Source organism: Lineus longissimus, chromosome 6, assembly GCF_910592395.1.
Source record: "Lineus longissimus chromosome 6, tnLinLong1.2, whole genome shotgun sequence".
Classification (NCBI taxonomy): Eukaryota; Metazoa; Nemertea; class Pilidiophora; order Heteronemertea; family Lineidae; genus Lineus; species Lineus longissimus.
Window position 1 is genome coordinate 13,075,184 of NC_088313.1, and position 27,208 is coordinate 13,102,391.

The following is a 27,208-nucleotide window of genomic DNA, read 5'->3' on the forward strand; positions in this document are numbered from 1 at the left end:
GGAATGAACTCGTTGTATCCGACGATTGTACTGGGTGTTAACTAGGAGCCTTAGTACAACCTTTGTCGAAGTTGAACGTAAATTTTGGAACCAATGAGTCTACTGATCATCGACCAGTAACACATTGTGATAATAATTGTTTTCTTTTTGCTTTTCGTTTTGGGAGGGCATGGGAGGTGGAAATAGTAATAGGCTCACCCGTACGAGGACAGCAACCGATGACACCATGGACCTACATACAATAGGTGTTAGAACGAAAATCGATTCACGAGTCTCGCGTAAATCAATTTGCGCAGGACTTGATGACGTCACATTGTGCTACGTCGTTCGTAAAAGGGTTGTGAAACTTGCCTATTGCTACTAGCTTCTTTTTTTAGTAATCCTCTGCAACATGATTTCGCAGACACTTACCTCTGTGTGCTACCAATCTTACCGCTATAGTAATGAACATGTACTTTATCATACCGCCTTTTGACTGTTTTCACCAAAACCCAATCATTGACTCGTGTAAACAGCCGGAGCTCACCCAACAATATCTACTGCAACTCCCACGTATGTAAAGCGGCTTTACAGTTCAGTGGCACCTGTTCCCATGCAAAAGGAGCGGTTTATCATTATTCTGCTAATATAAGTTATATATAATGATATCCAGAACAACAGGATGATAGCATTAGCCGCGTCTTCAAAACAGGAGAAATGAAAGTGTTGATCTATGTTCCAGCAATCACGAACCATTGTGGGAAATAATGATGACAAATGGACAGCCAAACTGCCAAATCGACTGGGACCCGTCTTAAATTCCAGGGGAGATGCGCGCGCGAGGTGTTAGAATATTGGATACCCGTTCCAAACACCACATTAGACATGTTGCAATTAAGAATTAGTTATGGCAACAGCCCGATTTTACAGCCTAGTTAGGGTAATTAAGCAAACAGTTATACAGTTGAAATCAGTTCGTATATATACTACCTTAGTTCACGTTCTGCTAAATATATTGGTAATTGTACACCATGATATGGTTAGATTTATAAGGATCATTGCGCCTGCGCGATGATTTGGGCAATTTGGGAGACTATTAGCTATGACTTTTTAAATTGTTGGCAATGGAGCGATCCATCAGCGTATTAGTGGCGTATTTACGGTTCACATCCACGTGCATGTCACACTACTAAAACTTTGACAAATACACAACAACTTCTCTGCATGGGTCTTGTGTTCATTTTCATATTGACACGATTACACACGATGTAGAGGTTCACATGCTCGCGTTGCATTTGCGTGACCTTCTTAGCTGTATGTCATATTAACGATTAGAGGAGACTTTTCTCAGAGTGACAATGATTCTGGTTACACCAACTATACAGCTTCTGGTGCATGAAATTCAAGAATAACAATAATAATCATTTGTATTTAGTTTAGCAGGACATAAAAGACAAGAACTACATGTACAAATATGATGGGGGTTCCAGTTAACTTCTGAGATCCAAGGATTGCAGATGGCAGTTGTTTACATTTTCAATTGGTGCCCACGTAACCATTAGATTCACACGTAGCTGTAGTGGGAGTTGTAAGGTTTTGACCAAGGCTAGTATTTAAGGCAAGCATATTTTTACATGTACCATTATAGGTTCCGACACCAAGTTTAAAAAGCATGTAGGCTGAACAATATCGTAGCCCACGATCTCACGGATGACCTGCCCATTTTCATGTGAGTGAAGGCCTATTTACCCAAAGCATATCAAAGTTTAGGGAAGGTGACCTACTTCACCGTACCTCGTATTGTTGTGGGCACATCTATGTATTCCGAATCTAAATACCGAAGACATCCAAGCCTGCATTTAAAACATTTCAAATGCAAGGTGGTGTAAAGAATTAAACGATCGACCTAGTGTGAATCTCAATATTTTGGGTGGCCATAAATTCTGACTTGCAGTTTTAGCTTTAGTCTGAAAAGTGTACCCTAAAAGCTAGATTTATGAAATTTTCAGGGGACACATGTATCATTTACATCACCAGTACTCTGTTTATATCTAAGGACTACTGGATATCAACAACAAATTTCCATACGTATCTACGCACTCTTAAATTTTACAAGTGCATTTTGGGCCAACCGATATATTTAAGAACGATGTGTGATTGTTTGTGGAACTGCTGTCGTCTGTGTCCATGTCAAAGCTCCTTCGTTATGTAAACTTTCGGCACTGAATATAATAATCAGTGAATACCTATATTAGATGAAGCAGGCGCATCAGAAATATCTTAAATACCTCCAAAACGCCACTTATTTTACCGTGGGATTTCTAGTTCCTTTGAGAAGTAGCTAACGCCCCCCCCCCCCCGAGCAGTCTTTTTATGATGTACAGCAACGCCCAAAGTAGCAGAACGCTTGTGTGCTTAGAGTTCATCAGAGGTCAGCGACAACTCCAGCAGCTGGCCTCTTTTTGTGTGGCTTTGACCAGAAATGTCTCGAAGTTGTCATCTAAAAGAATCCGATAGCTTGGTCACAACTGGAGGAACTACGATGTTCCTAGTCCAAAGACCTAAAAGTGAACGACTGAGCTTATGTAACGTGTGCGAGGGAAGGAGTATACAACTGACTTTGGTTTTGAATCACACCTCATGCCATACTGTTTTGAAGTACAACATCATTTTCGCCACAGGGAAAAACACGCGAGGGGGCGATATGACAACACCGAGCTGCTAGCTAGTTCATCGATAGGGATAATAGAAAACAACGACCACGCGATGTCATCTCATTTTTGCCTTGGTTGGTCGTCGTCTGATTGCTTTTATCAGATAGTAGTGAGCTCGAGAATGGCACATATGTAAGCACGTCAGTGTCACTGGCATATACCTACAATCATGATGAAACAGCAGCATGGAGATAACCAACAATTACATCTGGTTTAATTCAGTGTGTTGCCTTTTGATATGCATTGAGTGTATGCCATGCTACGGACTTCGTAGTTTCTCAGCTTGATTTACCTGGCGAGGTTCGTGCTAAGCCGATGCCCTATGGTTAGAGAATGCTTCGTATTCTACCGCGATCAGACTCTCACACAACCACTGCGAGCCCGCGGCGGCGTGTGGTTCCCAAACACTAGAGCCATACATCGGTATGTGTTGCAACCCATGGGCGAATATCAAATGCATATAGTTTTAAGTATCACAGCTTGGACAGCCCAGATTTCAATAGGACCTGTATTTATATCTATCGAGAAAATCAATATATAGGCCTGCATCTTGGGATTTTCTAAGAGTAAGACCATGCGTAAGTGATATATATTTTCATAATGGATAATGTGTATAGCCTCGTTTTCACCACAGAGGTTTGGGTGAGACAACCATAACCGCTTGGGTTGGTGCAACGTGGGAGCATTTTAAAAGCATTTAAACCACATTATTCAACATATAATTTGATATGTTTTAGAATAGAAATTGATACCCCACTGTCGGTATTGATAAGATCGTCTCACCCAAACCGCTCGGGTCAGTGGAGCTAAAATATAGGCCTACATTTCAGCTCCACCCTCGCGGTTTGAGTGAGACAACGGTATCAATTCCTTAACCTCATGACCTCTAGTCTGAGACCCGAGCCACAATTTCACCGCGTCCATGCAGGCTATATCAGCAGATGCTCATTAGAGGCAGTATTCAACTCCCTGTACCGATGGCTATCACGAAGTCGCATGAAAAGCCCCTGCCATGCGAACGAAAGCAGATCGCACTAAAAACAACATGCAACACGATGTCTAACCCGTACACAAGCTGGCGGTGATATTTTGCTACAATTCACGTTTGCTTGTCATATAATGCCTATTGGCCTTGCCTTTTCATGCATTGTTACCGTACTCTGCTGACAGTACATGAACATCATAATATTGATATAATTGTTGAGTAATGATGACCGCAGATGATACAATAATGAAACGGCCAGGGGCCATTGTGCTCACCGTATAGATATTTGGTGCTTTGTAATTCATCCAGATTAAGACACATTGTACATGTATAGTATATAGGTCAAACCAAAGTCGGTATGACATGTGATGTATCGTTGCTTGGAGTAAGTACCATAAGAATATCATCAAAAACAAGTCAATAATAAACGAGATATTGCACTTTTTACCTATTTTAGTTTTGGCCTCCTGGTGGCCGAGTTGAGTACCAGATCAGATCGAAATTCGGTGTCCGAGGTTACATGACGTAGGGAGTCATGTGTATCAAATTTCAAGTTCAAAGCTTTAGTGGTTAAGAAACGTGCCATAGTTACAATCAAACGACAAATTTACGCCATTTGACCTCTGTGACCTTGAAAAGCAGGTCAGATCAAAAACTCATGTGATGTATCCTTGCTAGGAGAACCTACCATAAAAATGTTATTGAAAACGAATCACTAAAAATAAGCAAGATATTGCACTTCTTACTTTTTCCATTATGGCCCCCTGGTGGCCGAATAAAGAATCAGATCGAGCCAAAATTTGGCATCAGAGGTTATCTGATGTAGGGGGTTATATGCACCAAGTTTCAAGTTCATAGCTTTACTGGTTAAGAAACGTGCCATAGTTTACACTCTAACGGCCAATTTACGCCATATGACCTCTGTGACCTTGAAAAGTAGATCAAATTGAAAACCCGTAAGATATGTGATGTATTCTTCCCAAGGGTACCTACCATAAAAATTTTATCGAAAACAAGTCACTTATAAGCGAGATATCACACTTTTTAGATTTCCACTTTTGGCCCCCTGGTGGCAAAGTTGAGAATCAGATCAAACTGAAATTCAGCACCAGAGGCTATGTGATATAGGGGGTTATATGTACCAAGTTTCAAGTTCATAGCTTTAGTGGTTAAGAAACGTGCCATAGTTTACACTCTAACGGCCAATTTACGCCACATGACCTCGGTGACCTTGAAAAGTAGGTCAAATTAAAAACCCGTATGATATAAGATGTATATTCGCTATGAGTACCTACAACAAAAGTTTCATCGAAAACAAGCCGCTAATAAGCGAGATATCACACTTTTTAGATATCCACATTTGGCCCCCTGGTGGCCAAGTAGAGAATCAGATCGGACAGAAATTTAGTGTCACGGGTCATCTGACCTAGGGGGTCATGTGTACAAAGTTTTAAGTTCATAGGCCTAGCGGTTAAGAAACGTGCCACTGTTTTTGAACTAGGATACGACGGACGACGACGACGACGACGACGACGACGACGACGACGACGACGACGACGACGGACGACGACGGACGACGGACACTGCGGTATTGTATAGACTCCCCTACGGTGAGCCAAAAAGCCTGTAGAAACTGAAGGTCAACATGTATATAATGGCAAATATACTGAGCTCGGGAACTGGCCTTCGATGACTTATTCCATACATGGTGTACCAACTCCAGACGAACAAAAACGTGTACATGTATTTGAAGGAGATTGAAAAAAAAAACAGAACTAAATAATTGTCTCCAGTCTCTTGACTCTAAACAATATACAAATGTACTCTATTTTTATACTATCCGACTCCGGCTGCAAAGTATACGTGTACATTTGTACTTGCAACTGCATCAAAGTCAAAGCCATCTATTTGTTTTCCCCACTATGTTTCGTCAAGTTCATGCTCCATAATCTGCTGCTAACATACACGTCTCATCTCTGCTCTGAACCGTCCCCAAAACGCCCTTTCTATTACTGCTGGAGGCATTTGTGGGTCCTTGCGCAAGATTTTTCATTTTGTTTTATATGCAGTGTGCAGAACTTTGCGAGAATAGCATTACTGGATGCTTCATGTACGTTCGCATCGTTCTTTGTAAAAATTGAGTTTTACAATATCTAGAAGATGATAATGACTATTAAAGGCACTGAAGTCTTCTGAGGATTGCTGTAAAAACGTTGTTCATTATCTAGTGTCATCCCAAATGAAAAGGCCAGCCGGCTTTGGTTTATGGGACACTCTACTTCCAAACTCCTACCTCTCATGTCAGGCGCCTGGCGAGGGTAGTTTGTGCCCTATATTTGATAAGTTGCCGTCGAATCAACCGGCCGCATCGGAAAGAGGTTACCAGCGGGCCACGAACCTTCGACATTTTTTCCGTTCACGAGGTGAACGCCATAACCACGGGATCGGTTATCTATTATAACACCGCCTGACTGGTGTGAATAGATGTTCCTACGAAGGTATTTTTGGTTGATGGTCATCAGTTCAGTGGGTCACCAGGTAGGTTACTAAAATATAGGCTATTGCATTTATCGTGCTACACCCAGTTGTTGAGTGACGTTCATCACCCTAGTTGGCCGTACTGAACGACCAGCGGTATTTCCTCCTTAGCCTCCACGCGTTGTCTAAGCAGAGCAATGTCAATACATTGAGGGTCAAGATGCACTGGGAGGGCAAGTAAGCGATTAAAATAGCTTTGGTTTCTGAGCGATGCAAGGAGAATTGATTGAATGGATCAAACAACAAATTACTGCTCCGCTGAAGTAAATTTTCGAAATTAAAACAAAACGTTGCATCAGGATAACATGTCAACACCATCCGTGCAAAATGTCAATGCCAACAAAAGTTCCTCAGTGTTACGTTAGTCGCCCCCTTCCACTAGCATAATAAAAGAAGATTATCCGACTTGATACTTCAACTTACCCCGACCCTCCTCTTGGTGTACAACTTACAAAGCCACCAATATGACCGCCGTTAGGACACCGTACTCCTTGAAGTTCTGGAGTCCAAAATGTAGTCTAGTTAGTAGAGATTTTTGAGCCTCCATATCGAATAATTTGCATAGTTTTGACAATATCTCTTCAATCTGACCATTTCATTAATGTCGATACTGTCCTGCCAGCTAGTAACTATTATGAAATAATATCGATCGACCCATGTCATGATTGGTCATATTTTACCCTGATGATAATGATGTAATTTAGTGTGTTATCTGGCCCGTCAATTTAGTCACCGCACTCCATTAAAAACAAAAAAGTCTCATTGCAATCAAAAATGTATTATACACTTGTGTTCGGCCTGCATGCAAGTTTACACTTTCGAATTATTGTAGGTCGGGATATGCAATAGTTATGCATATAATCTGATTGTGTACATGTAGTTTGTATTTCATTGTATGATACATATGATCGACTTTCACATAGTGAGGAAAAAGCCCTCCCCTCTACAGCAAGTGGCAACCAGACATTGCATTCTAGAAATAGAGGTTTTTTGGAGCTTTTGACAAAACATTTGAAGGTTTTTCGGTAAACACAAATATGCAACCAGTAGGCGTAGCGGGGTTTTCGGTAAGATGAGTTGGGGAGATTCTGAAAAAACCACTAAAAATTTTAATTTTGCTGAAAATTTTCTACTGTGTGGGTCAAAATGTTTTTAAAAAATCAAAAACCTTTATTTCTATGAGTTATGGCACTGAACTTATCAACAATAAATATGTGATTCAAAAACCTTTATTTCTATGAGTTTTGGCACTGAACTTACCCACAATAAATTAGTGATTCATTGATTTGTGTTATTATACATATAATTTAATGGGCAAAACAACCAAAATTGAATTAATCGACTACTCAGCAGCTGTACATTTGAAATAACGAGCGGATAAAATAAAAAATTCTGCCAGGAGCGAGTCGTGTCAAAATACCCGCGCCGCCTTATCATCCTATTGCGTACGGCCTTCGATCCAAAAATATATTCCGGGCACGAAAATGTCCTGTTAGACTCTTTAGTATCGACGTTGCACAGAAAATAGCACTGATTATGAGCAAAGTGGTATCGTCAGGTAATTCTCTCGGATATATCGCAGGATAAAATACTCCTGAGGAAGTACATAAATGTCACAATGTCACTTAATTGCGCTTTACGAGTTTATAGGAGGCAAATGTGTGAGAACATACATTACGATCATTAACTGGGATGAGTATCGAGGATTTATGACTGGCTAAACGTTCCACTAACATTTGTTACAGATTTATCGCTTTTTTATGAAGCTATCCCTTAAGAAATTAGCTAAACGGCTCACAATTGTTGCCTTTATCAATCGAATTGTTATTCACCGTTGGTTAAATGTACACATGGTATGGATACAAATTGTTTTGATACTGGAGAATTTGAGACGAATACATGCAGTAGAGAGATATCGGGTGGCCATGACGGGTTAGAGTCTATACTCAATGAAAAGCTAATGAAAATCGCCACACAATGCGATACAGATACAGTTAGTTCCTGTAAAGTTTGAAACTTTTAGTTCTGATACCACAACTAAAAGTGTAAATGCCAATTTGGCGCACTATCCGTTTTGTTAGTGTACAGAACTTATCTATTAGAGACGCCCTCCCGCTCTATCAATGACACTTGTTTTGGACCTAAATTAGTCGCTTCCAATCAATTAGACCTTCCTAATCAGGACACTTCTCTATTCAGTACAGCACTTGTCAGTCCGAGGGTGTCCCTAATGAGAGGTTCTACAGTAATACTTAATATCAGCGACACAACTGGATATGTACTAATGAAGGCCTCGAAATTGATGACGTTCTATTAGCCACACAATATAATGATATCATAATATTGGGGTCAGAGAAAGGTCAGACAAATTGTAATTTTAACAATGGAAAGTTTTTGTATTGAGTCAAAGAAACACGATATTTCATTCGTTGATGTCAAACCAAAACATAACAACATCTTGGTTTGATACAAGGCACAAACAGTGCAGGAAAAATTTTCATAAAATTGTCAATCCATGTACGTACACAACTTACACGTACATGTTCGTGCTGATCTGCAGTGTTCCTCGACCTGGTAAAAGGGATGTCATCATGAAGATGAGGCCAAGGACCAATATTTGTTTCAGGATCTTAAAACAGACTGACTGTCTCTCTTTATATCACACCAATTGCTTTGCCATCAAAGAGTAGTTACAGAGACAAATAGAGATGAGTGTACATCAAAATAATTTTGCACTTGCAGTGGGAGGTGAACAGAAATTGACAAATAATGACATATATATAATCAGGCCAACTTATACTCTGTAGTTTTTACACTGGTGGTATTTAGTATTGAATGTATCAATTGTTTTGCCATCGGAAGGTTGGTTCATAATGTTCATTAAGTATTCAGAGAGCAGAGAGGGATAGTTTGATAGAAAACGGATAAGATTAGTCCCCAAAGATAAATTACATGTATTCACATTGACAATGTGTGGAAGATAGTACTGACGAAGCACAATAGCAAAGATACTGGGGGCTAGAACAAAATTGACTGAATGAGTTTTGTGAAAAATGGACATGATATATCAGTAAATCATATATTATAACTATTATAACTATTATAATCATATCACTAAACCGAAATGGAACCGAATTGATATTAGGGAGTTTCCACATCGCTTACGATTACGATTACGATTACGATTTCAAAGTCGTAATCGTAATACTCTCAAAACCGGCATGGACCAGAAATTTTGTTTCCGCATTCACACCAACGACTTGGTGTACTGTAGTATAGGCCCTATACTCTGCTCTCATGCTCTGGGTGCACTTTTCTCGGCGCTAAAACATGATCATAATCGCCGTTGATCAAATTAAATGCAGTTCCTATGTTTGACAGATATGTTCTAAAGTATTCTTCAATGAATATTTCACCTTGAATTTGATATGTAGCGTGGAGAATAGGCTTGTCGCTAATCCATGTAATCGTTTTTCGACTTACGAAGATCAGCCGGAATCCTCGTAAGAACGAGACGAAAGAACCATCGACGATTTCGCTGGGGACGACGTAGCACCAAAAATCGATGACGTCAAACACAAATCGTAATCGTAATCGTAATCGTAATCGTAAGCGATGCGGAAACTCGCTATTGCCCCAAGGAGGGCAACCACATTAGTTAAACCATGCCACTGGGGTCATGCCACCAAAATAATATTGTACAAATGGGTTTTAAAAGGATAACGACTACATCAGTTACATGTAAACAATGACACTAAGTAGTCATGAAACAAAAGTTATTCTCAACAAAAGAGTTACGGATGGGTGACGTTCACAGCAATAACATGAAAAGGCCAAGGGCCATTGAGCTTACCATATATAGATATTTGGTGGTTAGGAATTCGTCCTTGTTAAGAAACCGACTACATGTATAGTTTAAAGGTCAAATCAAAATCGTTAGGACATGTGATGTATCCTTGCTTGGAGTACCTACCATAAAAATATTATCGAAAACAAGTCACGAATAAACGAGATATTGCACTTTTTACCTTTTCAGTTTTTGCTCCCTGGTGGCAAAGTCTAGAACTATATCGGACCAAAATTCGGTGTCAAAGGTTATCTTACCGAGAGGGTCATGTGTACCAAGTTTCAAGTTGTCAGCTTTAGTGGTTAAGAAACGAGCCACACTAAAACGGTCAATTTACACTAATTGACCTCTTTGACCTTGTAAAGTAGGTCAAATCAAAAACCCATATAATATGTGATGTATCCTTGCTTGGAGAACCTACCATAAGAATAGCATTGAAAAAAAGTCACTAATAAGCAAGATATTGCTCTTTTTTACTTTTTTAGTTTTGGCCCTCTGGTGAGCAAGTCGAGAATCAGATCAGACCGAAATTCTGTGTCAGAGAATCAGATCAGACCGAAATTCTGTGTCAGAGTGTACATGACGTAGGGAGTCATGTGCACCAAATTTCAATTTCATAGCTTTAGCGGTAAAGAAACGTGCCATAGTTACACACAAACGGCCAATTTATGTCATTTGACCTCTGTGACCTTGAAAATTAGGTCAAATCAAACACCCGTAAGCTGTGCGATGTATCCTTGCTCGGCGTACCTACCATAAAAATATCATCGAAAAAATTCACTAATAAGCGCGATATTGCACTTTTTACCTTTTTCAGTTTTGGCCCCCTGGTGGCCAAGTCGAGAATCAGATCGGATCGAAATTCGGTGTCAGAGGTTATATGACGTAGGGAGTAATGTGTACCAAATTTCAAGTTCATAGCTTTAGCGGTTATGAGAGGTCATAGAGGGAATCTAATTCTGTACAAAAAAGGAGTTTCAACAATGAGACTGAGAGATCGTGGAGGGAATATAATTTTGCACAAAGGAGTTAAGGATGGTGAGCACATCAGTTAAACACTGGCTCTCACAGGTCATGGTTCCCAAATCATGTTGTACAAAGGAGTTTTATAGGATAGCTTTCACATCAGTTAAACAATGACACTTTGAGGTTATGGAGCCAAAATCAGTTTGAACTTGGAGTAAACTAATACAATGATCACACTCAATAGATGTACTCTAGTTTCTCACTTCTTACGTCCAGCCAGATCTTTACATAATGCACATTTCTAGGCCCGTAATGGGGGAAATTTTAGGCCTTCTATTCAAGCCACTATTGCAATTGATGCTGCTGGTCAATCAATCAAGAAACTTACTTCCGTCGTTAGCCTCCTAAATGAACACATACACTGGCTTACTGCAGTGGACGTTAGGCGTGCGAAACCTGAGTAGATCAGATTACTTGGTACCGAGGAATTTTAACCAGAGGAACAGTGATTGCTACTTAGTAATTGAGTATAACAGCTGTGATAACATTTGAAAGAGATCAAGTTACGAAATTGTTTGCAACTGAGGAATTGAATATGAAAGTCGTGGTAAAATTTTAAAAGAGGTCAATGTTCACAACTGAGGAATGAGGTATTACGATCAGAAAATGTTAAGAGATCACAGCTGAACATAAAGGCATAAAACTCTTTACTACAGTTTGTGGAGCTGAGAATAACATTCAAGATGAGATTACGAGGTCAAGGAATAAAATTGATGGCTGACTGAGGAACTGATTATGACAATTTTGTTACCATGTGAGGTCAACGCTGAAAACTGAATGCCACTAAAGCATTGTGGAAGATAATAATAATAATAATAATTTATTTGATTTAAAGTGCTAAAATAATGGTGCATACATTTTCTAAGCACTGTACATAATATTAAATGAGTACATTAAAAGTGGTGAGGCCAAGAGGCCAAGGGGACCAAATTGTTTCTTGCTGAAGAACTGAATTTGACAATTGTGAAGGCCAAATCATAAAATAGTTTACAAGTGAGGAACTGAGCATGTCAATAGTGATGACATTATAAATATATCAATGCCTTAAACTGCTTTCTTCTGAGGAACTGAGTATTACGATCATAATGACATAAACAGATAAAGGCAATTAAAACTGTAGGAATTCGAATTAAGAGGTCAAGACTTGAGGCTGACGAATTGACAATCATGATAACATTAAGAGGTCAAGGCTGAACACTGAGTGCTACTGAGGAATTGCGGAAGAGGCCAAGGGAATCAATATTTTTGCTACTCAATTACGCTTGACAATTGTGATTAAAATTAAGAGGCCAAAGCATAAATGGTTTACGACTCAGGAACTGAGTATGACAATAAAGTTCAAAAGTTCTGTGGATTTAACTCTGAGTGTCTCTTGCAGTATGACAGTCATCTCTACTCAGGACTGAGGATCATGATATGAAATTGTCTAAAACCGAGAAATTTAAAAGTATGACGATGCATTAAGAGTTCAATGTTGGAACATCTGTACTACTGAAGTACTGGTTATGGCATTAATGAAGACACTGAGAGATCAATGCATGGAATAGCTTACTGCTGAGGATCCGAGTATGACAATCATGGTGACATTAAAGATTCAAGGCTGAAAAGGACCTACGACTGAGAGAAAGTGAGTATAAATATTTATGAACACATTAAGAGGTCAAGGCAGTAAATTGAGCTGAGTAAACAATCATTTACGAGGTTAAGGCATAAATGGTTTACAACTAAACAAAGAACTTGGTATGGAAATCATAATGATATTTTAAGAGTCAAGGCTTTTTTACTACTGATCATGGATCAGGATCATGGATCAGGATTCAGGATCGCGATCGTCATTTAAACAGGTCGAGGTATTGTTTACTCATATTCGCATAATCTTTCAATATTGAAAGATTTTGCAACTCTGGGAGATGAGTATGACGATCTCGATTTAAAGAAGTCAGGCCATTAAATTGTTCAGTTACAAGAAGGATGTAAATGTTAAAGTAAAACTAGAACATATGTTTTTGTAAACTAACGAAGCTCATGTCATGTTTTCCGTTCGGAAGACAGAAAGTTAAATTGACTACCACTAGACAAAGAAAGGTCTCGGCTGATCATGCCGGGAGATGATGAATTGAAGATGACAACACTGGTGAATTAATGGCTTAATCAATTACATAGTCATGAACTTACGTGTTGTTGGTGGTAAATCCAGATCGCAAGATAGATAATCCTCAGAGATAATCCAAGAATGAAATTTGGAATGTAAATGTTAATCCAAAGAGAACATAGCTTAACAAAGTATTCCAGAGATGAGGGTATCCGCCGCGTTAAGATGAAAACTGCGATCGCGAGAACATTTCGTGTATCCAGAGAAAGTTAAAGCTCAGTGGAGCGAGGAGGCTCCACGATGACTCGTCCCTCCAGCCGTCATCTCGAGTATGTTGCTACATCATTCAAACATCGATCCAGACCTGGAAATACAGAATGACACTGGTTTAAAGCAATGCATACATAGACGTACACGCATGAGACTCGCAGAACGATCGAAATGGATACACGCCAATATATCCACATACGTGAGCTCCCCGGCGAGACTGGCGCGAGATCGAGAGGGAAACCAAGAGAGTGCAGAGATGAGAAGGTAAACAAGAGAAAGCCCGCCATTGCCGCTACCGTCTGGAAAGTAAGCAATCGACATTAAGGTAAAGAGGACTCATACCTACACATCGAAAAGACGGACATAACTAAAGGAAAAAGAATCAAAATAACAACATTTCTCGGAACCCATATTATCCGTGTCAGATACTATTCAGGCTATTCAACACACGCGACTATTCAATTCAATGAGATCCATTCAGTGTTGAGATCGAGGCTCTGCCGCGCTTAAAATAGACTCATTATTCCTGATTTTCAGGGCGAATTCCTGCAGCTGGTTTTATCAAACTCGTTAGGCGGGTAATTACTACTAACTGTTCTGGAGTCGTTTGTTGGCTAAATGAGGCAGTTTCGTCGTATGGGGGTTGTATGTAATGTACACAAAATAAGAGAGTTGGTACAGAATGATAAAAGTTGGTGTACGTTACAGATACAACTGCTAAGCGCGCAATTTTTCGCCTATCTACCAAACAATTCATAAAAAAAGAAAATTATGTCACTCCGATTTTATTTTGGCAGATGAAAAAACTTCCTTACGGTGATTCCAATCAAAACAGTTTATCGCAGGTTTTTTTTCGCGAAGTTTGATTGTTCGCGATGTGTGCCAAGTTAAAACGCTCGCGAATATCCGGCGGTTTGCAGTGTTATATCAGCAGAATTCCTAGCCTTATCGCGATGCAGGCTGATAAGTCGCACTGGCTTCCGGGACACTCACTTGAAGAGTAGGTGGAAGAAAAAACCGTTCACTGAAACACTCGGAACCAAGCAAGGAGAAAAAGTGCAATGTAGGTGGGACACACAATGTTTTTCTTTCTTTTTTTCACAGGCTCGTGTACAACCTATTACGCCCCGTTTGATCAAAAAGTGAGATTCAATGCGGTTGTGACTTCGAATTTGCATTAAATTTGTTAAACATGCGAGCGTCTACATGTATTTCGTGCACGACGGATGATTTTGAATTTGTTTGCAGACTTAGAATTACGGTAATCTGTACCAAATGATTAGGTTGTCATCCCTGTAAGACTTAAATTGGCTTTTATTGATTCACGCAACTGCAAGCATTGGCTTTAGACGGAAAACAGTAATGGCACAATAATTTATAAGATATTGAAATGAACTCTTGAATCCTTCCAGTCGGGTGCAGTGGCAACAACAGCGCCTATCACCTCTGAGGTATCGGAATGCGACTCGACGTCGGTCCCTGTACATCAATGTGATAGATAGGGCAACTCTCTTTAACAGCGTCGGTTTCCTCCCAGGCCCCTGCCCCGGTTTCCTCCTACATTTTACATAACAAATCGCTCACTATTGATATGGGGCTATTAATGCTCAGACACGCAACATGATGCCAGGTTTCGTCACTCAAGGGAACATCGCGTCAGGAGTTAATTAGTACTTACTCATTCCATCAGCAGGTGCTTCAATTCAAAGTGGAGAGTTTATCGATCAATATTATCTGCAGTGTATTACCGGTGATACACTGCATATTATGCAATTCCCACTTGAGGTAAGGTTTGCCCGCTCAGGGATGCATGTTTTCCCCCTATATATCTTTACATTCACTGATACGAGTCGAGGAAGACCAACAGCTGATGCTCGTTTAATTGAGTGGGCACAGTAATCATGATGTCCAGAAGAGCGAGTTCACAACCTCGGCACCTGATATCTGGCCTAATGCAACCTCAGAATTCAGTGATAGCTCATGTTCGCTAATCGGATATTCTGTTGACTATGGTGCCCATAGACTACAAGGCCACAAGGGGTTTCATGGGCCATTAACTGACAATGGATCAAATCAGTCTGCCTTACCACTGTCAAGCCTGGCTGTCACTATTTCTTTACTGTTGGCAACTCTGGCATAATATATGAGCTATTATAGTACGCGACTAAGTGACTTTGACATGCAAGATCATATAACTTAACCCTCTTGCTCTGACAGAGGGCTAAAAAGCAAACGCCACACGATAAAGAACTGAGAGAAAGATTATTTATTTTCTGATTCACTTTTCAGCTCACATTGTACTCAGTTATCAAGATATATGGACTAAAGTTACCAGATTCGACAGGCACCCCCGAAATCAGGTGAATCATTGATATTCAGGCTTCACGGAAAACGGCAGAGCAGTGTTTAACAATTCTGAAATAGCCTTGAACGTGTGGGAAATATTGTTTAGATTAGTATGAGTTGTACATCGACGACTTAGAACTCTATTGAAAGTGATGATACTAGCTCGACTTCATTATTCAGTCGAGAATTAAGCACCTCACGAAGCTCCTACTGCCACTAGTTAACTGCTTGTTTGTTTGACATCAATGCCCTAAACCACAATCACGATGCAACTTTTACCTTTTATTTCGAGTAGAATTAAACTTTGATAATAGCCAAAGCAGCGGAGATACAGTCATCAATGATTCTGACAAAGTGCCTACTCACGTCAATGTCACACTATGTACACCATTAGCAACCACCGCTAAAATATCTGCATTTTCAAAAGTGTCACATTATCAGTAGCAACGAAAAGTCCTACTTCAAGGCAAGTTCATTCGTTGCCTATATAAGGCACAATATCCAGCCTACGCCCTTAGATCTGCAAAAGCACGAATACTTCGTTCGTTTCAATGCTGCTGTATGACTATGAGTAAGACTTTCATCCATTTGAGACGGATGACTGTGCGTCTGTGGATATTTCCATAGTGACGTTACAATTGGATTAGACATCACCAGCGTTTCAAGGCAGGGTTTTAAGACTCGTCTGTGCACAGAATGCTCCCGAGGCATGCTCCGGATGAGGTATAGTATAGGGAAACTTAAGTAAAATTGCGATAAGCATTGACTTGCCCAAAAGACGTGGTTCTGCTGCACTCGTTGGCTTTAAAGGTTGTTTATTATTACCCGCCGTGTTATCAAATTATTTATTTGCACAACTATCACAAGTACAGACAGTATGGCATATACATGTACATGCATGAATATCAGTGGTTTCGAATGATCAGATGACTGTGGCCTTTTGTACTAGTGACGCCGTTCACTGTAGAATATCAAGATGATATCCTATAGCAATACTCTGTAGCAGGCCATTGATTTTTCTTGGTATGTTTCCGCTAAAATTGTCTTCCAAGATATTCCAAAAATGTCTCTTCATCTTCAACTTTCAAGACATTCCAAAGATGTATCCTTATCTTTCAAAATCTCCCACGTTATCAAAAACCTGAACGACAAAAGGTAACAGCTGCCAAACAGCTTTTGAGAGATGGTAGACCGATGTTGTCAGTTACCCCAAGTACCCATGTCACTAGTGTCAGCGCAAAAGATGATCCGGAATGAACTCGACGTGATGACAAAATGACTTCCAACCCAGACCTTGACCGCCAGAGGCTAGAGACGTTCCGGTTAACACGCCCCAAGGAGGATATCATGATAGGATAACGACGACGAGGCAATTCAAGACATAGGGAAATATGACAATTAATACAAAATGCACCTCTTCACTTCGGGGTTCGCGGCCATGTTTTTGTCAAATTTTGCTATCAGAGGACTATATCCCCAGTAATATTCCAGTGACCAATTATATCTGAAAACTAACACTGGCATGTGACAACTGTATAACTGCCTTCCGCCAGGAGGGGGGGGGGGCTCCAAACGTTAATCAAAACTATCTCCTGAAGGACATGATCTTACATATCAACAATAAACATTTATATTGAAGAAGCATAAAGCACACAGAATGAGTAAAAACCCCCTTCTTCATGTCAAGTGGCGCCGGTGTGCCCCCTGTCCCCGGCCCCTCTGGCAGAAATCAGGCCTGGTTCGGAAATACACATATGCACAATTTTCTCCGAGGCCAAGTCAGCCTTTGGAATGCCAAAACGATGCAGAATTAGACAACATTTCGAGGAGTAAAGCAACAAAATTCGAACAAAACAACAACCTCCAATTTCAGCCTTATTAGGTAACAACATGATGAACTTTTAGGTAACATTACTCATGATAATCTGTATCCGCCATGAACCCAAGCCGAGATCAAGGATGAGCCATCAAACACTGGTAAACGATTAATCGAATAATCTATCAATACATGTACTAAATAACAATATGACTATAAATACACAGAGACAGGAAGACGTCAATCCATCTCGAGGCTGTTTAGTCACAGGGGCGACGGGATATCAGAACCTCAGGGTCAAAAGTTGAAGGACGACTCAGATTTTTGATGGTCACATAATTCGGATAGAAGGTTAGGACTCCGTAGCTGGAAGGTAGTTCTACCAGGGAGCTCTTACAACAACTCCTAGGTTCTGACCAGCACCAACACAAAGTGTCCTTTAATGGTATAAAGGTCTAGCATTGTAAATTTTAACCAATACCTGTAGATGTCTTTCAATGTTCATGATGATTTAAAGGATTTTGATGGTTAATCATTTAAAAATTACCTTCTATGTCATGGTAATCTCCAGTTGCCTGTGAACATGGTGAAGAGGACACAATGACATAATGGTCAAAAGGTATTTCGCAAACCTTTTTACTATACTTCAAAAACCGAACAAAAAGACATGGTCGTTTTACTGTTTTTTACTTACATATCCATTATCTGCCTCACCAAGGTAAATCCACTATCCAAGTAAAACACAGAATATCGGTCTCCTATCGGTCAAATCAGGGAGGAACGGTTGAAGCCTTCATTGCGCATTGATACACTTCAAGCAAATCTCCGTTTCGGGATCGAGTCACTTCACGGATCCCCGATATTCAATCATGTCAATATCTTTGCCCGAACTGGAACCAGCTGTGTCTATGTTGTATGTAGTCCCTTCAAAACACACATTACATATAATGTAAATGTCACAACACGCCAACAGCCTGTCAGCAAATATGTTGGCCCAACCTCAAGCGTGACGGATTTTGGTGTGGGCCTTATCCGAGTACTCATTCATTCTGTGAATTAGTTCAATGTATTTTGATTACTTGAGTTGGTTTCGAGAATTAGGCCTTTTATACGAGAAAATACTACGCATGTGTATGGAGTAGGCCAACATCATCACGATTTGTTTCATTGTTTTCTGGTATCAAGCACACGTTCTTACTACACCATTCACTGTTCATTAAGTAGAACAGTAATAATAATGATAAAAACCTGTGTGCTGTAGCTACGGTAGTAAAATGATATCCCGCAGCCACAATCAGTCCTTTGCAGGAGGCTGTAACGGCTGATATCAAGATTTTTAAAACGATGTGGTTACTGACGTCACGAATAAACGCGTAAATAATCTCCATAAAAGGTACCCCATTTCCCAAAATTGAAGTAGGCCTACAGACTACAATGGTCCCGTTAGTTGACTTGTGAGGCCATAGACTACCAATATTTGTACGCATACTTTCAAATCAAAGGTATTATTCCTGGCTTAGTTCATGCATGGTTCATGTAGGCCTTTTAGACCTTTTAGACAAGGGATAATCTCATCGACTTAAATGGTGGAGTGCACGGCAGGGATGGTTTCACCCCGGGACTTGACCTGAAAGGACAGGTTTTCGGAGCGTTTTTCGAAGAGTTTAGGTTTGTACATATTGTATGAACGTTATAATATAAAATGAAAAAATACTGTGTACTACACCGGCGCCAATGGAATCTGCCGACCGCTGTGCGTGATTTATTCAGTAACAGCGTTTTTATGGAAATTGTATATTATTAGACGTGAATTTTTTTGTGCACAAATTTGGGGTAGGGGAAACAAAAATTGACATAAATCAGGAACTATCCAACAAAAGACTATGATATACCACTCAAAATGTTTGTAATAAATTTCTCTACCGCATAAAACAATGAATATGCGAATCATCAGTGTTACGAATGCGACAAAGAGCTCGACGGCGACACGGCCAGGAGAGACGGCAATCGGACGGTTTTAAAATAGAACAAAATTAGTATACTAATTGCGATAGCTCCAAAATGTATACATTTGATTGGCCAACTTTCAAGAATAATACTATTCTGGATACTGCGTTTATCGACGTCATGAATTATTGTGTGTTAGTACCACTAGGGGTCATAAGGAGCTGGTATCTGCATTCTGAATTGCCGCTTGGGCCAAGCTATCTCGTCAAAATATGAAGACATCTGAGACTATCGCCATCTAAACACATAAGTGCTGTCAGTAAACTGCTGTCTGACGGAAACTGCCAAGGTGTCATTCCTGAAGACCTACAATATCGTAAATAATGCGTATCATTAGCGAATAATGACGGAAAATTACCCATCGTTCAATGTCGTCTGAAGGCGGGAGCATTGCCAGGGGGCGTGGCAACAACGGATCGGAAAATAGACGTTTTACCTTAGCTTGTCCTTGATGTCATCGTTTATACAGATGTCTCCCTTTAATGTCAGTTGTGTCGGTCGTTTTGAAGTAGAGTGTACTTTATCACATTTCCATCCCGCAATGTGCCACATTCTTAATATAACTACAGCCATTATATACAAATGTTACAACGTGCGTGTGCCACATCCAAATATATCCGAAACAGACTCATCCATTCTTTGCAATAGACAAAAATAACTTGACATACTCCGGTCGCATACTCTGTCCACTTACCATTAGTTTGGTATTATGTGTCTCGCGTTTCATGTTCTAAATAATACCATTATGAAAGCGGCTCGCGACATCTCACCGTGCCGATATTGCCGTCAAAGCAACTGCCGCTTTGTGCAGTCACCTCGGCAACGTCGAAAGGTCATTGCCCGTATCTACGCAAGCATTGTCAGCCATTGCCAAGGCGGGCTAGTCAATGATTGCTGACAGCCCACAGCATAAGAATCTTGAAATATCTTGGGTAGCAGTGCAATTTGAGATTGCCCCTATACAGATTCGTCATTCAACGGATGTATAGCATATCCGTGGTCATTCTTAAATTTCTCCACATATGAAAGCTTGATAACCTCTTCCAAAATAGACACTTTCTGTTAATTTGAACACTACCAAACTTGATGTATCGGTAGTGAGAGGGCATCTCTCCCACCCAACCCCATCATTCATGCCACAGAAAATTTAATCCAATCGGGTGAATACAGTTCGGAATGCGAAACATAAGATGGCTGCTTGGCGGCCATTACTGAGTGTCGGAACAGGCGCAAATCGCAAGGCAGCCCCAACACCATAATCACACAGTTGAAACCAATCCTACAAACCGTTGCCTCAGCTGGATACACGGACAAGGGTAAACCTGTTTCCTTACCGAAATCGGGATTATAACCGCATATGATTTCGCATAATTAATTTGAAATTGTCCGGTATCTTCCATACAATTTCATGATGATCTCAGCATGCATGCCTTACTCGTCACACAATTTATATATGATATTTCGATTAGAAGAGCTATAATGCAGAGGTTAATACCATACCTCCACGGCCCCACCTACCCAATGACCTCATCTTTATGTAAGAATAGCAAATTCTCAAGAGTCATGAAAGTGGTATGTACCTGTACATATTATTGTCTTTTGTTATGCTATCTGGGATATACATACATGTACTTTATTCAACAATTCCCAAGTTTCCGGTCGATTACAAAGCAACCCAATGATTCATCAGCTTCCGATATTCCAAGCAAACGAGATAACAATATCACTGTGCATATTCCTACGCTTAGTAACAAATCCAAGCCTAACATTGTTGGAACAAACAAGCAAACGAATGTGATAGCTTTCTGGTCGTGTTCCATTACTTTTTACCAAAAGTACATCGAAGTCAATGACTTGACATCCATGTACTGTTGATATTCTTTATTGTTCCATCATGAAACTTTTATGTTTTATTTGGCTCAAGTTACACAACGATATTGATGCTTGTACAGAGTTATCAATAATAGAACACTCTCACTCTCATTAGTCTCTCAAGTCCTTCAATGTTTACCTACTACCAACAACGTACACTGCTGCTACTGCGGAAGGCAGCATGCATTGAAACAAGTTTATGGAATTGCTTCAGTACGGCGTCCAATGCTTTCTCTATGACGGACATCCCTAAAATTGACATTGATGTCACCTTGGTAGAAAGGCTTTCTGATTTACAGTTTTACAGGGGTCATACTGGTAATGAATGAATACGACCAACTTACAATTATGATAAAAATCTCTGTATCTCACACCTGTGAGAAGTGTCCATTTTGAAGGGCACACAGCGTTGGCCAATCCCTAAGGCCCGACTATCACTGCATTCTGGTATATTCATCCACTTGTTATTAAATACATGCAGTATTTACCATGCACGTTATGCAGTATGACATGACTGAATGCACGAAATGCAGCTGTACATTATGTTCATCAACGTTAATACAAACGCTGTTGTCTACCGTATTATGATTTATATTTTCTATCGTTACTCATAGAGCAAACATCACGCAGTAATTCAAAGGCATATAAAAATACAGAAAATAATGTATTTTAAGGCGGCCGTCATAGTTTGTCATAAGAAGTCTGGAATTTTTTCAAACTGATCGTTATACCATGTATACTGAATCAAAAGCAAGGCTGCACTTCACAGAAAGCTACTGAATGCGTAATTACGTAATTCTTAGTGAGACCTTAACGTTTATTCTTTTATGCTATCAGACATAACAGCTCCTTTTAGTCCAACATCTGAGTTACAATTTCCTAGGAATCCTCACAAGTGCAAACCACGGAGTGCAGTGAGATCTAATGAATGACGTACACACGATGTATGTGTTGAATACAGAACTTCGGAAAAACTTGGCTCTTCCTACATCAAGAGTAAACAAAGAAGACATCCCTTTGAAGCTGCACGTAAGGTAATGTATACGTAGGAGAGAGTTTTATATCATATATTGTATGTACCAGGCTTGTTTTCTTTTATCGTATGATGCATTCTAGAAATAGCAAAACAAGACATTACTAACACAGGAGTCAACGTATTTTTAAACATTTGAAAGGCATTTCTTTCTGAGACATGTTAACCACTCCGTGTAGGAGGGCGCCAGCTATCACCTTTACGGGTACCGTCTCCATTTCTCTATCAAATACAGGGTTGGCCCACAGGCATTGCGTTACCGAAACGTTCATTCCTTATGAGCCAAAACACCATTTCAAACACTTTTTGCCGTTGGATGTAGGGGTGTTATTAATTATAGGCGAAATAAATGACTGACCTAAGGAAGTGTATTACTTCAAAGCAATGTCACTCTGGTGATAAATGGAATCTACCAAATAAGCAGTGTATTTCGAGATGTTTTTGACATGTGGTCACTTTTCCTAATATATGCTGCACGAGCTGCGTATTAATCACTCGAGATGGATGTACGAACACCATAACTTCCTCCTACAAAACCATGGTAGCGAGTTAATGTATCAAAATAGTTATGTAGGTGACCTATAATAGGTTAAATTTACATTGATATGTCAAGAGTTTGTTCGCCCCCGAACTTCTCACGTCTGGCATCCGTTGTGCGTGATAGATCCAGCACGACGAATGCGATACAGTTATTAACTTATAAATAGCTGTTGTTCCTGGCGCCAATGATCGTTGACCTCATCATCATGCCATCCGTAGATTACGTACCGTGCCTTATATTAAAGGGACAACAGCTTAACAAAAATACAGTATCTCGATTATACATGTAGGTGTCGCAAGATGGCGCTAGCTAACCCCTAATAATCAAGTGATTAGCAATGGTAATGCCAAACTTGTTTCAACGCCGAGTTCGCATGACAACAGAGGGTGGCTTAGGGTGTTCATGAAACTACCTAACGCGCCTTTTCCCGTCACCTTTCAGTCATCGAGGCGGCCTTCGACCATCGCACCATGAAAAAGATCAGTATATATCTCATAGTTTTCTCTGTTTAAATTGTCACAGAAATCATCAAACATGATTAAGGCCACGAAGCCCTAGAAAGAAATGGACAAGAAAAAAATCTCGTCTCGTGACACGCTGGGGATTTTTTATTGCGTTACTTACAGTGTCTCGCAGCCTCCTTAACCTGACCACAGATGAAACATTTAGTTACATCTTCTTTGACTCAGTGCACTCTGCGGCCACAGTGCGGCCTGCCCCTCTCCATCTACCTGCACCACATCGAAATCATCCCCCTTTAGTCACTTTTTACTCTGTGCAAGCGCGTCATAAGCAGAGCATGCTATGTTAACAGGAAGTACATTCCAACGGCCCAATTCATTGTTTTATAGGGCGGACAAGTTAACATATCAATTCCGACGGGGTATAGCCCATTGAAAAAATAGCCGATTCGCATTGAAATACCATTTTGTAACGAAAAAGAATCGCGTGATCAGTGGACTCGACTTTCGGGAGATATAGCATGCTCGTTTTTACACAGTGGCTTTAAAGACCCTGCCCCTTGTACACAGTGTTAACGGCAATATAGTAAAATGCAATGGACAAGCCGTCGCGAAAATCATCCATTTCGTCGCCTCCCTAACCTGACCACAGGGGAATCACTTAGTTCAATCTTCTACCTCAATCACTCGCCGTCTGACATCTGTATCGCATAGAAATCAATAACCGGTTACATCCAATGGGCTGAAACAACAGCTATGACAATACTCCTCAGACGTGTTGTGACAGGAGAAGAAAGCCGCGGAATCCTAAGAGGTGTCTTGGGCGTCTATCGACTCTAGGGATGGAGATGATGGACTTAGCTCTGTGATGAACTAGGGCGTGATAAGGCTGAGAGGCGGCGGAGTTAGCGGAAAAAACCTCACTACGTACAGCGCACTGTACTCCGGGACCATGCTGTCTATTTCACGAAAAAAATGGCATTTATTATTTTGTGACATCACTAAGAAAAGGCAACATTTGAACTGGTTACGAGTCTCTTCTTGATTCGTATTTCACCCGTACATGTCCTCATTGGAAAGCAGTGGAACTTCAGGACAGGGGAAAATGACTTAGAATAGAAGATGCTGATTCAGTATAAAACAGCGATATTTTTCAAGAGCAAAACGACGACAACAACTATATATTCCACCTGGGCCGTGAGGATAAAGTCACAACCTAGTCTCTACTCTCCATGAACAAATCGTTACATTGCACCTGAAACTTCAAAGAATTATCCAGAAATGCTAACCTTGACCAGAGTCAGAATCGGACAAGTATGACCAAGAACAAGCCGCTTAAAGTGAAAATACTGACAACTTTTCGCCACAAACCACAACTTTATTTTAGAACATGCGTCAACTTGATATATTGCATAAACCTCATATTAATCCTTATCATTTCTTGTATTGGGTGTTGCTGAAAACATGTCACCAAAGCCAGCAGGATTAACTATTTTGAAAATACTTCGGCCTGCTTGAAGCCCTAAGAATTTGTTCCACATCGTAGAAAAATTCATCCAGCTCTGGTTATGCTATTTCAATTTCACAACGGACACTTGAAAGACGACGTCGGGTAGCACTTTTCAAAAACGTATAAATTGTAAGCAAAAAATATGAGATAATTTGTTTGTCTATAGCCAAGACCATGTTTCTAGACGGAGTAAAGTCTAGACGATTATACAGATTGCAGATGGCAGTTATTGACCGTTATGTCTGTTATTTTTGCTTAAATGAAACATTAAAGCGACATCAGGAAAGTATCGATCCAAGCATGTTAGAATCGTTCTGTGTCACATACATACAGCTAAAGACACAAATTTGTGACACCTATAGGGAAAATCAGGCAAGGTCCCTGCCGTTCACATGAGAAGCCGAGGGCGTTACCCGCCGTGTATGGTTGAATATGGTTTCTTACATAGCACGGAATTTGAGATGAAGGCTCGGATGCTTCCTCCGTCGTCACAAAAACTATCCATACATAGATAGGTTTTTGGCTGACAGTTGAAATTTCAGTCCCTAACTTCATCTGAGCGAGTAAGACCATTAGTATGACCCCAGCGACATCGAAGCCATCAACCGCTGAGGGCAGTAGCCACCTGGTAATGGCTTCTTACAGTCGCTGGTGCTGGATTAGTTCTGCTTCCGGGGGTTTCTATAGTGTGATCGCAGTTACCGGGCCAGTTCGTAAATAACTTGTTTAGACGCGCATGCAGGTTATGGAATTACTTGATAGCTTTAAAAAACGCTCTACAATTGCTTCTTTACAATTGTTACCATTGCTACAATTGCTTTGATTTTCTTTTTATGCACAAATAGCTTTCTTTTTCGGTTATGATCAGAACGGTACCAGACACATTCGTTCGGGCATGAACAGGCTGTCACCGATGGGTCACGAGATTCACCGAAGCTACTCGTATCTCCGCCCATCTATTTAATATATCGTCTTTATGATTTCATTTAAAGAGGAAACTACGAGATTCCTTTCCAACATCAGTTTCTCACAAAGGCACTTGACAAATAATAGCGGCGGAAGCGAAGTAACATTGGTAACTTAATCCAAGATGAAAGAAGATACTTTCTTAAAACCCATGGGCATTGATATAACAGCCAATATTAAATCGATGTGACGTACTTTTAAACTGTGTTTTTGCGAGTCTCTAAATCTAGGGTTAAAATGCCCGTCATAGGCCTTGCACTATGCGCTTACCGATCCTTCCTGGTGTTCCCTGTCTTCATCGATTTTTAAACGATACTAACGTCGCAATTGAGCACCATGGCATGGCAGGCACGCTATGTTGCAGAGCCACTGCATCATGTGAGTGGCGAGATCAATTGTGAAGTGTTGAAAGAAGTGATATATTATAATATACATACTGAATCTCAGATGAGGCAAACTGTCTTGTCTTGTGTTATAGGTTTGACACTAAGATAAACGTATTCCAGGAAATGCCGTGCCACACTGTCAATAGCACTGGCCATTCATGCACTATCTCGTGGTGTATTATGTCGTCTGAAATAGACATTTGCTTGAAGCAGGCAATTTTTGAAGCAGTTGTACACTGTATTAGGACTACCGTATTAGGCAGGCATCGGATGGGATATGTCAATCTGAGAGCGCATTGGCCACATTTCATGAAAAAGAGCTTCCTTCCTGGTACATTTATTCACTCTATGACAAATATAACTGCTAACAGTACGGTAGATAATGTAGGCCTACAACCATTATAACCAGAAGAACCATTATCGTCAATTGTGATAGAGGCCTTCTAATAGCATTTAGGTACCTATCACGTATCTTGGAAAACCAGATTCCGAGATCACAACGCCCACAGTCATTTCATTCCAAGGACGGCCTTTCTATACAACCGTGCTGCAAGTAAATGGTGGGCGTATGAAATTGGTAAAAGAGTACAGGAAAGAAACCAATTTACATGGCAACTTCTAGTCAGGTGAAAGTATACCAAAGGACATGAAGCGCGTTTTAGAGTCTACACAGTTAGAAATAACGTTTTTTGAGCAAGGTTTTTCAGCCAATGTCAAAACTCATTACTTTAAAGTAATGAGTTTTTGGTCATGTAAGAGGTTTTTTAACGAAATGAAAAGCCACCAGAGGTTTGTCAGTGTCTCAAAACCTAGTTTTTT

The 27,208-nt window shown here is 40.3% G+C and overlaps 1 protein-coding gene across 4 annotated transcripts in view; it reads right to left on the reverse strand.

The window, feature by feature from the left end:
* The window catches only part of LOC135489502 (5-hydroxytryptamine receptor 1A-like), a 169,720-nt gene that overhangs the window by 19,600 nt on the left and 122,912 nt on the right, over positions 1 to 27,208 (reverse strand). For 3 of the 4 annotated variants that reach the window (XM_064774881.1, XM_064774882.1, XM_064774883.1), the window contains one exon: positions 13,265 to 13,545. The gene's annotated coding sequence lies outside the window, so the exon portion shown is untranslated. Of the gene's footprint in view, positions 1 to 13,264; positions 13,546 to 13,793; positions 13,844 to 27,208 lie in introns of those variants that run through there. The other variant, XM_064774884.1, reaches the window with a different exon arrangement.